The 13,979-nt window shown below is 43.6% G+C and overlaps 1 pseudogene; it reads left to right on the plus strand.

Annotated features, from left to right (window-relative positions):
* The first annotated feature begins 542 nt into the window (after positions 1-542).
* On the plus strand, positions 543-1,560 carry LOC143661132 (glutamine synthetase pseudogene; annotated as a pseudogene).
* Positions 1,561-13,979: the final 12,419 nt, after the last annotated feature.

Below are 13,979 nucleotides of genomic sequence, written 5' to 3' on the forward strand. Positions count from 1 at the left end.
CAAGGCTTCCTTTCTCCTGAAACTCTGCGATGTTCCTTGGTTTGTATCTCTGGACCTATAGAGTAGTGATTCCCCCCCCCCCCCCCTTTTCTCTTGTTCTTCCTGAGCCCTTCTCCTTATAAGGCTTCCAGTAATCTGGATTCAGATCCACCTTCATTCAGTGAATTAACCAAAATAATATCTTCAAGAGGTCAAATTCACAATGGGATTACATCCGCAGGAATGTGGATTAAGATTAAGAGCATGTGTTTTCAGGGGCACCTAACTCAATCTGCCACCAGGTGTTATCACACATGGGTAACTTCATAAGGAAGGGATGCTAGGCAATCTATTGGACAATCTCTGACCATCATTTTTCAGAATATATAGATGTCTCACCAAATTGCTATTTTAAATAACTGGATGGTACTAATAAAAGGTATAAGGAGAATCAAGAATGAGAGAAGAGTTGAGCATCTGACCTGCACACCCGGCCTCCTCTCCCTTCACTCTCGCAGCCTGCCCTCCCTCTGTCCTACTCACTGCACAGAACACCTTCCACCATGCCCACCTTAGCAAGTTCCCACTTGACTGAAGTTATCAAGCAGGTGTACAGGTCTGTGCCTCAGGGTTAAAAGTTCAAGCCATGTATATCTGGATCAGTAATGCTGAGAAGAACTGTGCTGTGAGACCTGCACCCTGGACAGTGAGCCCAAGTACGAAGAAATGCTGCTTGAGTGGAATTTTGATGGCTCTAGTGCTTTGTAGTCTAAAGGCTCCAACAGTGACATGTGTCTCAATCCTGTTGCCATATTTTAGGACCCTTTCCACAAGAATGCCAGCAAGTTGATGTTATATAATGTCTTTGAGTATAAGTGAAAGGTTCCAGAGACCAATTTGAAGCACTCTGATAAATGGATAATAGATATGATCAGCAACTATCACCCCTGGTTTGAAATGGAGTGGAAACATACCCTGATCAGGACAGGTGGACACCACTTTATCTGGTCTCCCAAGGCCCATATTACTGTGATATGGAGCAGACAAAGTCTATGACAGTGACACTACTGGGCCTGCTTATCCACTGGCATCAAGATTACAGGAACAAATGCTGTGGTCCTGCCTACCTGGTGGGAATTCTAGATGGGGCCTTATGAAGGAATAGACATGGCAGAACATCTCTGGTGGCCAGTTTCACCTTGCATCTTATATGTGAAGACTTGGGCATGAAAGCAAACTTTCCTACTAAGCCCATTCCTGGGAACTGGATTGGTCCAGGTTGCTGTATCAACTTTAGCACCAAAGCTATGTGAGAAGAGAATGGTCTGAAGTACCTTGAGGAGTTCATCAAGAAACTAAACCAGTGGCACCAGTACAACACCCACACCTACGATTCCAAGGGACAATGTCTGGTGCTTAACTGAGTTCCATGAAACCTCCAACATCAATGATTTCTCTGCCAGCATAGCCGACCATATCACCAGCATCCTCATTCCCCAGGCTGTTGGCCAGGAGAAGAAGGGTTACTTTGAAGACCATTGTCCCTCTGCTAATTGTGACTGGTGGCAGAATCCCTCATAGCATGTGTCCTCTCAAAGAGATTTGCCATGAGCCCCTCCAATACAAAACTAAGTGGACTAGACCTCCAGCTGTTGAACCCCTCCCAGATCTTCATCCCACTCCCATTTTTCCTCTCTCCCAGTTGCCCTACTACCTATAACATGAAGGGCAGAATATCAAGATCTTTTTTATTTCTCATGCCCAATTAATAACTCTTGCTTTTTTGGGCAAGGGTGGAAGAGTCAGGTTCTTAAGGTCTTCATACCCACCCCGCCCCCCTTTTTATGCTATCACAGAAGATTTGGAAACCTGAGGAAAGAGTGCATTAGTAGGTGTTTAATCTGGTGTGTTGTCCAGTAGGCATAGCTGTCTGTACAGAGAGCATCTGTTTTATGAAGTGAGAGCAGGACTTTTACTATCAGGTTAGCTGAAGGTGAGGGGGCCTAACTTGCTCTGTAGTTAGCTGAGAACACACACACACATCTTTTGATGGGAAGTTCCATATGCCAGTTTGAAAAGATGTGCACCCTAGAAAAGCCATGTTTTAATCCTAATCCTATTTTTTAAAGGCAGCCATTTCTTCTAATCCCTATCAGTACTGTATGTTTGAAACTATAATTAGATCATCTCCCTGGAGATGTAACTCAATCTATGAGTGGTTGTTAAACTGGATTAGGTGGAGAGGTGTCTCCACCCATTTGGGTGGGTCTTGATAGCTTATTGGAATCCTATAAAAGAAGAAACATTTTGGAGAATGGGAGAGATTCTGAGAGAGCAGAATGAGGTAGCCATAAGAAGCAGAGAATCCACCAGCCAGAGATCTTTGGAAATGAAGAAGGAAAATGCCTCCTGGGGAGCTTCCTGAAAGAAGCCAGGAGAGAAAGCTAGCAGATGATGCTGTATTCACCACATGCCTTTCCAGATGAGAGAGAAACCCTGACCCTGTTTGCCATGTGCCTTTCCACTTGAGAGAGACCCTGAACTTCATCGGCCTCTTTGAACCAAGATATCTTTCCCTGGATGCCTTAGATTGGACATTTCTATAGACTTGTTTTAACTGGAACATTTTCTCAGCCTTAGAACTATACACTTGGAATTTATTGAATTCCCCTTTTTAAAAGCCATTCTGTTTTTGGTATTTTGCACTCTGGCAGCTAGCACACTAGAACACTCCATTCTTTTAAAAGATTAGAACCAACTTTCCTTTTAAAGTGGGAATTAGTAAAGAAGGAACGGTTAGGGAGATTCAGAGGAAAATGCTCTTGATTTCTTGCCACTCTTCTTCCCTTGTTGAGGCTGAATCCCCTAGTCTGGAGGCAAAGCCCAAGAGCATTAACGGATGGATAGCTCTGTCTGAAGAAGAAGAAAAGGTTCCTATTGCTTGGTCCTCCACTTATAACACAAAGCAGAGCAGTATTTTTATATTTAAATGTAAAAACAAGGTAAAATAAAATACAAAGGAACAGGTAGTCCAAGACACATCACAGCTGTCTTATTGGGGAAGTACATTGGCATCAGGTGGAATAAACTCCTACCAAGCACCCTGGAGATGCATTCATAAAGTTAACCCAAATATTGTGGCTCTCTGGCCCTCACTAGAAAGCATAAGCAAATTTCAGTCGAGTCCAGGGGGAACTAGAGAGCTATGTTAATTTTCACAGAGGAGCATATCCTGAAATCCTAATTCCATTTTCTTTCAGCGATTTACTGCAATGGGTTTATAAGAACTCCAATTTGGAGGTGGGGAAATCTGTGTTCTAAAAATCAAGGTTCTTGTGAACACAAAGTCCTCAAGGGAGGCCAGGTAGTACTTCTACTTGTGCTTCCCTCTCCCACCAGATTTGTGTTACAGATTATTAATGTGGATGTTTCAGCCAAAGAACCAAGACAGTAGAACGCACATCAAAAATGAAGTTCAGGACTCTCAAAGAAGTAGACAAAACCCAGCTAGATTATATATATATGTATATAATATATATATTATTATTATTCTGTCTGGAGCAGAGAGAGAAATCTTCACACACATACAGTCCATACATGGTATACAATCAATGACTCACGATATCATCACATAGCTGTGTATTCATCACCATGATTATTTTTAGAACATTTGCATCACTCCAGACAAAGAAATAAAAAAGAAAAAACTCAAACATTCCATACCCCTGACCCCTTCCTCCCTTTGACCACCAGTATTTCAATCTACCCCATTTTTTACCCTTTATCCCCCTATTATTTATTTGTTTTTATCCTTATTTTTTTTTTACTCCTCTGTCCTAAATAAAAGGAGCAACAGACACAAGGTTTTCACAATCTCACAGTCACACTGTAAAAGTTATATTCTTATACAGTTACCACAGTAATATCTGACCTACAGAGAAGGGTGATTACAGAGCTCTTCTGGAACCATGGAGCTAGTCTTATGAATTCATTTCTCAAGGTTCTGGTGAAAGGCGTGTCCTCTAGACATTTCTGGGATGTATGAGCAAGTCTTCCATGATAAATCCACTCTAATATTCCAATCTCTCTAAGCCTCTGAATATCCTCATCTACATTATACCAGGGCAGTTCTGGCATTTTGACCTCAGGTAATGTCAGCCACCTTTTGATCCATGTTTCAACCAACCATCCAAACAAACTGTTAATGCCCTTTCTAACCCCTTGAGCTACAACACTGAATGCAGAATCTCTGCTAAGTGGGCCCATATCAATAAATGCAGCTTGATCCAACTTTATATTCCTTCCGCCATTATCCCACACCCTTAATATCTATCCCCATACATATTAAAAAACTCATGCAGTTCTTTTGGCGTATAGCATACCTCCTCATGGGTCACACTTTATTCCTTTCCTTTCAGGCCTGTCAGGTCTTTAGTCTAGTTATAGGTCTTAAAGCAAAGAGGGGCGGTGAGAGTGGGTCATGAAAAGAAATAGAAGTGTCTTTCAAGTCAGCTACTTCAGGGCATCCTATTGCAGTTTCATCTGATGAAACAGAATTCGTTGCTCCAGACAGAGGAGTAAGGACTGTTTCCCCAGGGGAGGTGGTGACAGGGTTAGCAGGCACTGAAAGGTTAATCTCATTAAGTACAGGTTGGATGGCAGACTCCTCAGAGGAGACTGGAGGCTGGGAATCTGTTTCCTCAAGGCAGGCCAGAGGTTGGGAAGCTCTTTCCTCAGGTCAGTCCATTACAGATCTTCTAGCAAAGGCTCGGCAGATTCCAGGGAGTCCATCTCCCCATCACCATCATTATCAAGCTATATATCCCCATCCCATGTTTCAGGATCCCGTTCTTTTCCAATCAAAGCCCTTACTTCAACAACACACACCCTGCAAGGTTGAGATTTTAGTTTACGTTGTAAATCTGCTACTCACACAATGAGGCTCTGTGTTTGATTTTCAGAGATCTCAGGTCTGCAATCATAGGAATTAAAATTTTCTTTCACGGCAAACATGGAAACTTGTACATCATTCGTACAGCACTTAAGTTGCAAATTTGAAGCTTTCAGCTCATCCCTTCTCCTCATCACTGTATTCAGCATATCTAACAACAACCAGCCAACATCATTATACCTCTTAATTCACAAAACTCTGTAAAGGTGTCAAAAACACTCTCACTAAAAGCTTCGTCTCATATTAGAGTACAATTATCAGAATTTAATGGTGATATTTGAGTATCTCTCTTGCCAACTCACCCTAAGGACTGTCAGAGCCATCTTGATTATTGGAAGCAGAATCATTAGTACCTTTAAGCCTAATCAGAGTAGGAAACCAATTGTAAAAACTGATTTTTAAGATTCTATTTCCCAAGAACCACTCTTGGTACCAAGCTGTATTAGTCAGAGTTCTCTAGAGAAACAGAACCAACAGGAGATATATGTAAATATGAGCTTTATAAAGGTGTCTCATGCAACCATGGGAATGGAAGAGTCCAAAATCCACAGGGTAGGCTGTGAAGCTGGCAGTTCCAATGGAGGGTCTGGACGAATTCCACGGGGGAGGCTTGCTGCCTAAAGAAGCAGTGAAAAAGTCTCTCTTCTCCCTTAAAAGTCTTTAACTAATTGGATTATCTCATTGATGGGAGGCATGCCTTGTAGTATGATTACATAATCAGCCACAAATGCAATCAATTGAGTGATGATTTAAGACACCAGCTTTCTGGTTTATCAACCAGCCATGAAATACCCTTGTAGCAATGTCAGGCCAGAGCTTACCTGACCAGATAAATGGACATCATCACTTGGCCAAGTTGACACTGGACCCTAACCATCACTCGTGTGTTTATGGTGTTCAACTAAACTGACCATACAAGTTAAATTATGTGATGCACTATCCAAAGTATAAATTTTGCTCCAAATAAACACCTCACCCTTTGGTCTCACACAGTAGTTGAAGTTTTAAAATATGGATGTTATCATTTTTCCCTGTATTCTAATTTACCTTATTCCTATCCAGATCAGCTTCATTCATATCTCTAGTCAAAGTTTGATCACTTTTTCAGCTTTTTAAACAGTTCCAATATGGGGTACTGCTGACCTTCATAGCTTCAGAGCTCTAACTCGGAGTCTCAGCTGTTACATAAATACCCAAAGTTTCTGGGAACAACCAGGTTATATACAAACTACTCAGTACCCTGCTAGATTATTCTTAAGTCCCTCTCCAACATCCCAGGTGAAAACAGAATTGAGAATGGGAGTTGATAGACAAGATTTTTAGCACACATTTTTGAAGGAAGCTGACAATGTGCTCCCCTACCTCACCCCCCACCAACACCTCAAGAGAGGAGCTGAAAGAGAACTCAGTATGTACCATCTGAAATCTGGGGGTCACAGTGGATTGATCTGGACCAGCCTAAAAACTAAATGTCTGGCTAGTGACCTTGGTGGTGGAGCAAGGAGGAATGGCTTAGAAGGCAGGGTCTTCTAACACCATAGGGCCAAGGGAGGAAGTAGTGGACCAGAAACAGCTCCCCACATGTACATTAAGAAAGCTAGTGCAAGCACTTGGATGCTGCCTCATAGTGTCGCTGAGGGTAAAAGGACCTCAAGTGAGAGAAGCAGAGACATTGTTCAACTTCCAGGGGCCAAGGGAGTATGGGCAACTACGGATGTAGATACCTTGACTCTTGCCCTCGGACCTGCAAGTGAGAGAGCCCAGTGGTATGAGGAGGAGGTCTGTAAAGAAGACTGTAATGGAATATTGACCAAGTCCTGAGATAGCCCGCCCTAGAACTTCGCAGCTCCCATTCTCCAGTTCTCCTTCCTCCTCCTTCTCCTCCAACACTGGAGGGGTCAGAAACCAAATCGCTGCCCGCAATCTTCAATTTAAGGGTGAAAAAGGTGGGGAAGGATAGAAAGTTAATCATTGCTGCCTCCAATAGTCAGCCTGAACTAGGAGCAAGGGAGGCCTCAACTTTAAATTCAGTTCAGAAATTTATCATTACATAGGACTAGACATTTACGTTTCGGGATTGAGACTGTATTTTGTGACTTCAATGACCATAGGACCGGTTTCTTTTTGTTTTTGTTTTAACCTAAGAGGGATCAGAAAGGCAAAGGGTCTATGTGTGTTTCTTTCCAGGGACAGAGTAAGAACTCCCCCCCCCCACCCCCCCCCACCCAAAAACAGGTTTAATGGGACAATGGAAGAAAAAAACAAAAGCTTCTGTGTGCTACCTGCCACCAGTCACATTTGTACAACATGAGAGGGACATAAGCAAGTCCAAGCCTGCTCCTGCCAGGAGCTGGGACAATGAGGACATAGAGAGTCCACTGAGGGCAGGTTTAGGAATGGAGTACGCTTAGAGGAGGGCCCCTTCCCTGGCGACAGAAAGAGGTAGCTGAGCTCACTCCCTGGCACCAACGAGTCTGGGGATAAGGGAGACTTTGGAGAGGCTCCTGGCAGGAAGGTGCAAGGTGGAGCTCAGAACTCCTCTACACCACCCACCACGTCGGAAACTGCCCAAGGGTCAGTCTCGACCACAAGGATCTTCTCTCCACCCCACAAATACACACTGTGGTGGAAACCTTCTGCATCAGACAAGATGCAGGACACGCCAGACACTGAGAGGATTAGCCCAGGTGATGTGGCCTTGTGCCCCAGGCTCTGGGAAAGAAGATAAGTTTAGAACCAGAATCAAAAGAAGGTATAATTAGCATCTGCAAGTAGATACTAACGAAGGAGTAATATCTGCCCTCATGCAGCTGAGAGTGCTTGGAGCCCTTTGGAAGAAAGAGGCTGTAAATTCAAATATTATTATCATCTTAATTATAATTAGGACCTACATGTTGAGTCTTGAAAGCCATTTCTAGCACATCCTTACTAGTTTAGGTCAGCCTCCCAGAAAAAGGGGGAAAATAGACGTGGACATTTTTACTTTAGGCAAAAAATAGGTCCATGTGTCAGGGCTACTGTTGGCGCGCCCCTATTTTAAGGATGTCCTTTAGGGCTCAGGTATATTACAGGGTTGGCTAGAGCCTAAAAGCTCAACATGGTAGAAAATATCCTTGTTTTTTAACTTTGAAGGGCTATGGGCCAATTGGAAGCTTCCACTGACTGTGAAGTAATGCAACCAGTAGGATAGCTGGTAAATTACCGTGACTCAGTGCTAGTGGGTGATGGGCTATAGAGCAGAACATGAGGGCAAAAAGAGGCTGAACAAATGTTCCGGGGAATCCCTGATAACTCTCGATTATTCCAGGGTTCGTATCCAGGGGTGAGGATAATTCAGACTCACTGACCTGACCTTTTCCCTCTCAACTCCTTCTCCTTTTAGAGGGCAGAAGGCATCAGACTGGGGCCCCAGGGGGAAATGCCATTGCTTATTTAGCAATTGTGGTGAGCTCTACTGGGAAACTCTTTGAGAACAGGTCAGGGCTGATGGTTGATCTGTGTCTCCCTGGGTTTCAGTCACCCGTGCTGCTCCTCGGTCCTGGAGTTGCGAACAACCCAAAAATGGCTGTGATTTGCAGAGCTACGTAGACAGGACAGAAAGAGTCATACCACTATGTGGTGCAGGACAAGTGTTGCGTAAGAGATTGTGAAAAATTTGTTAAAAAAAAACCTCTGTGGACCTGTGTCACAGTCAGTGCAGACTTATGTAAATGCAGCAGGAATTGATTTCGCTTCTATCCCACCTCCCACTCCCCAAACTTAGGCAACCAGGTCCATAGGCTGCCCGGGGACAATGCCTGGCATTGTCACATTCTCAAACTTTGAGCCCATTTCTTCATCCCCTTTCCCTTCTCTATTCAGTCCCAGTCCCACTCCTTAGGGACCAGTATGTTGGATTAATGTAGCCTCTCTTCCATGTAATAATTTTTACTCTACTGGGTGCTTTATGGAGATGCGCTTTCACCTAAAAGAAGGTGTGGAGGGAGAGCCCAGTGGGGAGACTGTTGGGTGCAGTGCCAGATGCCTGTAAGTCCGCAACTCTTGGAGCAACAGGATTCTTTTTTTTTTTTTTCCCCAGTATTGCTCCAAGCTTCTTGGCTACTATCCCTGCTCCAGATAAGTTTCCTCTTTTGAAGTCTCTAATCCCTGGGTTTGTCATGACTCACAATTAGAACAAACAAATCTTAATTTTTCCCCCTAAGGGTTGTAGCAGTTTTTTCCTGGTTGGAAATTAACTCGAGGTCTACTCCAAATACTTTGGAGAAAGGAACTCTGGCCTCTGCAATGACTACTGCATATTTCCCACTCATAGGAGTGTTTTATTGAAATAAAGGGTATGTTGTTTTGCCTCCTGGGTAATTTTGTGCAAAATTTTACAATGTCAAGAGCAAAGCTTACAGCCCCTTATCTGTTTCCCCACCAGCTTTAGCCATGAGGTTTGGCGCCAAGTGCCAGCTCTTCGTGCTAAAAATGTTCCCAGTTCGGTCCCAGCCAGCAGTGTGACTGCACTGTGAATGTGTGAATTCTTGCTCCAAACTGGCTAGACCCACGTTTTGTAAATGTCATTTCTCAGGATCTCGTTTTATGTGAGAAACCAGATTTCATCAGTGGCACTGAGACTAGCTGATGATGCAGTAAAAGTATAGAATCTTGCAGGGAAAAGCTCTTTTGGGGCCTTTTCAATACGACCCACATATTTCTCATTGATGAGCCTTTTTAGGCTCACTCTACGCTCTAAACTCTAAAATTGCTCTGTACATCTCATGGAATGAAAATCATGTTCAGTACATTTACAAGCTGCTCAATTCCATCTATTCCTGTATAACATTTAACGCCACTGTTAATATAACAGAAAAATTTAAATCCCTGTTCTTGCTTTCTGCCAACAGGGCAATATGGATTCAATAAACACCAAAATACAGAACTGAAAGTGCTTTATCATATATTTTAATATAATAGGACAATAATCCTAGACCTTCCCCTTAAAAATTAGTGTCATAAGCTTCAAAGTATTTTTGATCATGTAAAGTCAGTATTAGATAAATCTCAAATTCTTATTCTAAGGTGAGAGATGCTACCTCAAAATAGAAGTAATTGTCGTCTTCCAGAATCATTGAATATTTCATTTCAGTTGAGTAGGGTTTGCAATAAGAGTTAAGCTGCCAGTTGAACTGGTCCTTGGGTATTTATCAACTCAAGAATGGACACAGAGAAATATACCGTGCATGCAATTTCCAAATATACTCTACTTATGTTTCAAAATGAGCTTCAATAAAATTTATTTTATCTTTTCTGTATATTTTTGTTAGTAAAATTTATATTCAATAGAACATGTTAAATAAATGTGCATTTAAATGAAATATGGTTCAAGGATTTAGTAAAAATACATGTTTTAGTATGGCAAGGATTGAATAACAAAGTAAATGAGAGATGCATCCAATAAAGTTAAAGTTGGAGTTAAAAAAAAAAGGCCAAATTCCCAGTATTTCTTAAGTTAGGTGATGTAAAGGTTTGTGTTAAGTGCTGCAAGAGAGCGCACCATTATTCTTTCTCTTATTAAAGGTGAAGAAATAAAATTGTAAAATAAAAATAAAAATTAAAAAAAAGCCAAATTCCAGTACAATATATGTTCAAATTACAATGCATTCTTGTCTGCCTGGAATCCAAACTGCTAGAAACTTCCTGTAATAGAAATGCTGTTGAAACATTCTGCTTTTATGGTTTTGATAACTCATGACTAGTAACTGAGTTGATAAAGAGACGGCTCTGACTGAAACAGAAACTTCTAAGCTGCGTCTTAATAGCCATGTAGTTTCACCCCTGGATCCTCGCCACCTGAGTTTATAGGCCCTGGTATAAGGTTCATGCTCAAGGAGGGGTGCTGAATGCTCGAGGGGGGTGCTGTGTGCTCCCAGGGTCTGGGCACAACACCCACAGAGCACAGAAGCAGAGAACCAGAGTGGCGAAGTGTGTAGACTCTGGAGCCAGCAGCCTAGATTCAAATTTCTGCCAAACCACTTACTTCTTATGTGACTGTGGGCCAATTATTAACCTCCTTTAGCCTCATATTTTGTTAATATGCAAATAAAGTCACAGCATAGAATGACTATGAAGAATCAATGAATCAGATATGCCTAGCATAATGCTGGCACATGGAAGGCACTCAATAAATAGCAAGGACCATTATTTCCAAAAGGATCCCAACCTTCATTTTAGGTTTTAACCTGACTAGAGATAGGATAGGACCAAATGTGGGAGGGTTACCATGGAAACCCCTGTCACCTCTCTATCGCCCCAGGTGCAGCTCCTAAAATTCCAGCTCTTGAGCAAAGTGTAAACAGAGAATATATTTGGATGTTCAGCACAAGTGTTACTATTAGCAGTAACAACAGCAAACACCTTTTTGTGCAAGTGTTTCATGCTCTGCTTCAGGAACCAGTTGGGATATGGGGTTACGGCCCATCCCCAAACCCTAAATTCCCAATTCTTCCACCCACTGGGTCATGCTGGAGAATGAAAGAGCTTACATTTTTCATTTTGGTCCTCTGGCCAATTACAGATTTTTTCACTCCTCTGATGATTGTGTGCTCTAGATTTAAAAGGAGTAGGCGTTTAATCCGGGCCAGTTCAGAGAAAGCATGGAGAAAACATTTGTTTCCCTTCCAAGCCTGGCTGTAAGGTCCCCGGGAGCTGGTCCAGGAGGAAATATGGGGCCATGAGGAACTGCAAAACCAAGTGCCAGCTGCCAGGGTGGGGCAGGCCATACAGACTCCTGGAGTGACCCTTTTCTCTAATAGTCAAGCAAAAGTGGCATGTGCCCCCATCTCTCACATATAGTAGAAAACAGCATACCCCATCCCCACAGTAACTTGGGGGACTTTCAAGGAGCTTACTTGTCTCCTAGTCATCTCTTGCTCAGATTTTCTGCTTTCCACTGCACTCTTGACCTGACCTTGGGTTTTGCTGCCTAGGACTCCTCTGTTTCCCCCATTGCTTGTCCCTATATTGAACACTGCCTTATTCCTCATTGCTTCTGTGATAAGCAGCAGTCATTGGAACAATGAAGGGTTACAGCACAGCACAGCAAAGCAATGTCATACGTAGGTCTGCTTTTTTAATGTTGGACCTATCAGTTATTGCTGTCATGGGAAATTTCTTGCTGTTCACTTCATCCCCTCAAGCCCTGTCCTGATGCCATCTTCTTCAGTTCCCCCATCCCTGTTCTCTAGCCATCAGTCTCCTCCCCCAAATTCCAGCTTCTTTCTCATGCACAGCACCGAGCTCTCCACCCCCTTCTTCCCTTCTAAGCTCATGTCTCCCTTTGCAGAGCTGCCATCTCATCAAGCTGCTTAGCTGAGCAGGGCCCCCCTACGCTGAGTCTCTCTGTCCTTAAGTGCATAAAGACCCGGCAGAAGTTGTGAAATCACATAGTTGAAATTGTAAATAGGGCATGCCCCACATCTCTATAAGACGGAGGCGGACAGTATACTGGTAAGGAAAGACCATAGATACAGCTCAGCGTCACAGAGACCCCAGACAACAGGGGCTTAAACCCAGTAGAATCTTAGTTTCTCCATACATGAATGTCTGAGCTGGAATTGGGACACTGTTCTGTGAAGTCTTCAGGGACCCGGTTCTTTCTTTCTTACTGCTCTGCCATCCCTCAGGTATTGTCCGGAGGTTCAAGAACAACTGGTTCAAGAGGGCTCACAGCCACATCCTGTTTCCAGCCAGCAAGAAGGGGTAAAAGGGGGCAGGGAAAGCATAACTTGGAAGGTGACTGCATCACTTCCCCTCACCTTTACTGACCCAAACTTAGTCACGTGTACAAGAGAGGCTGCCAAACAATCTTTATTCCAGGTAGCCGTGTGCCCAGCCACACACTGGGGGTACTATTACTATAGAACTGTGCTGTCCAGTGGACCAGTCACTAGCCAGAGGTGGCTATTTAAATGACTTAAAACTTAGTTCTTCTCCTTAACCACATGTACTGAGCAATCTGTGGCCCGTGGCTATTCTATTGGACAGCACGGAATTAGATAATCATTTCCATCATCACTAGAAGTTCTACTAGACAGCGCTCCATTGGAAGAAGAGTGAATACCAGGGAATGATTGGCAGTGGTTACAGGCAACATAAAGTTTTAATCTGTCCCTTTCATGAGCAAGTCCCTCGGGGTGGGGGTCTTGATTTTTCCAGCTCTGCAGTTTGGGCTCTGCCCTGCAGTTGCTCCCTTGTTTAAGCAGACCCTGCAGCTGTTCCAAAGGCAGTAACATGGGTAAAGGGTCCAACATATGCCTGGCACACACTAAACCTCAATATATGTGGGTTTCCTCTTCTTCCCTGGCCTCCTGCCACGCCTCACAGCCCCCCTCTCCTTTACCGAACTCAGGTACAGAGTCCTGGGTTACCTCCCTGAGGGTAGGGTGTTACTACTTTCCCCACCCCCACTTCAGAAGAGGAACTGAGAAGCCCCGACCTTTCCCCAAGGTGAGGGAGCCAGGGGTGTGCCAGGGTTTCCAGTTCTCCCTCCCTCCACTCATTAGGTGGCTGCATTAACACCATGGAAGGCATGACAGCTCTCTATGCAGAAGAACTGCTGGCCCCCTGGGAGCTGGACTGCTTTGGATCCTTGACCATTGGCTTCTGGTTACCCTAAGACCTTAGATCCCCTATAAGACAGGGAAGAACTTGCATGCCTTGATATCCTAGAGTCCGTAGATGGTGAGGGGTGGAGGTGGTAAGAGAAAGGAACAAAGCAAAGGAGAAAACTGAAGGCATGTGAGCATTTCAACATTAATCCATGTCAAGCTGCCTGGGGCTGAGCTCTCGGGGAGAAAGGGAGAAGCATTAGGTTACTAATTCTTAAACTTTGTGAAGTCACAGACCCCTTTGAGAGTATGAGAGAAAAGCTACAGATTGTCTTCCCCAGGGAAATGCATGAACACACCAAAATATACAAACACCTCAGAGGGTTCACGGACCAACTTAATTGAATTAGGCTACCATCTGGCTTGGAGTCCCAGTGGTTACTGTGGTTTCCTAAAGT

This window comes from Tamandua tetradactyla, chromosome 17 (genome assembly GCF_023851605.1).
Source record: "Tamandua tetradactyla isolate mTamTet1 chromosome 17, mTamTet1.pri, whole genome shotgun sequence".
NCBI lineage: Eukaryota > Metazoa > Chordata > Mammalia > Pilosa > Myrmecophagidae > Tamandua > Tamandua tetradactyla.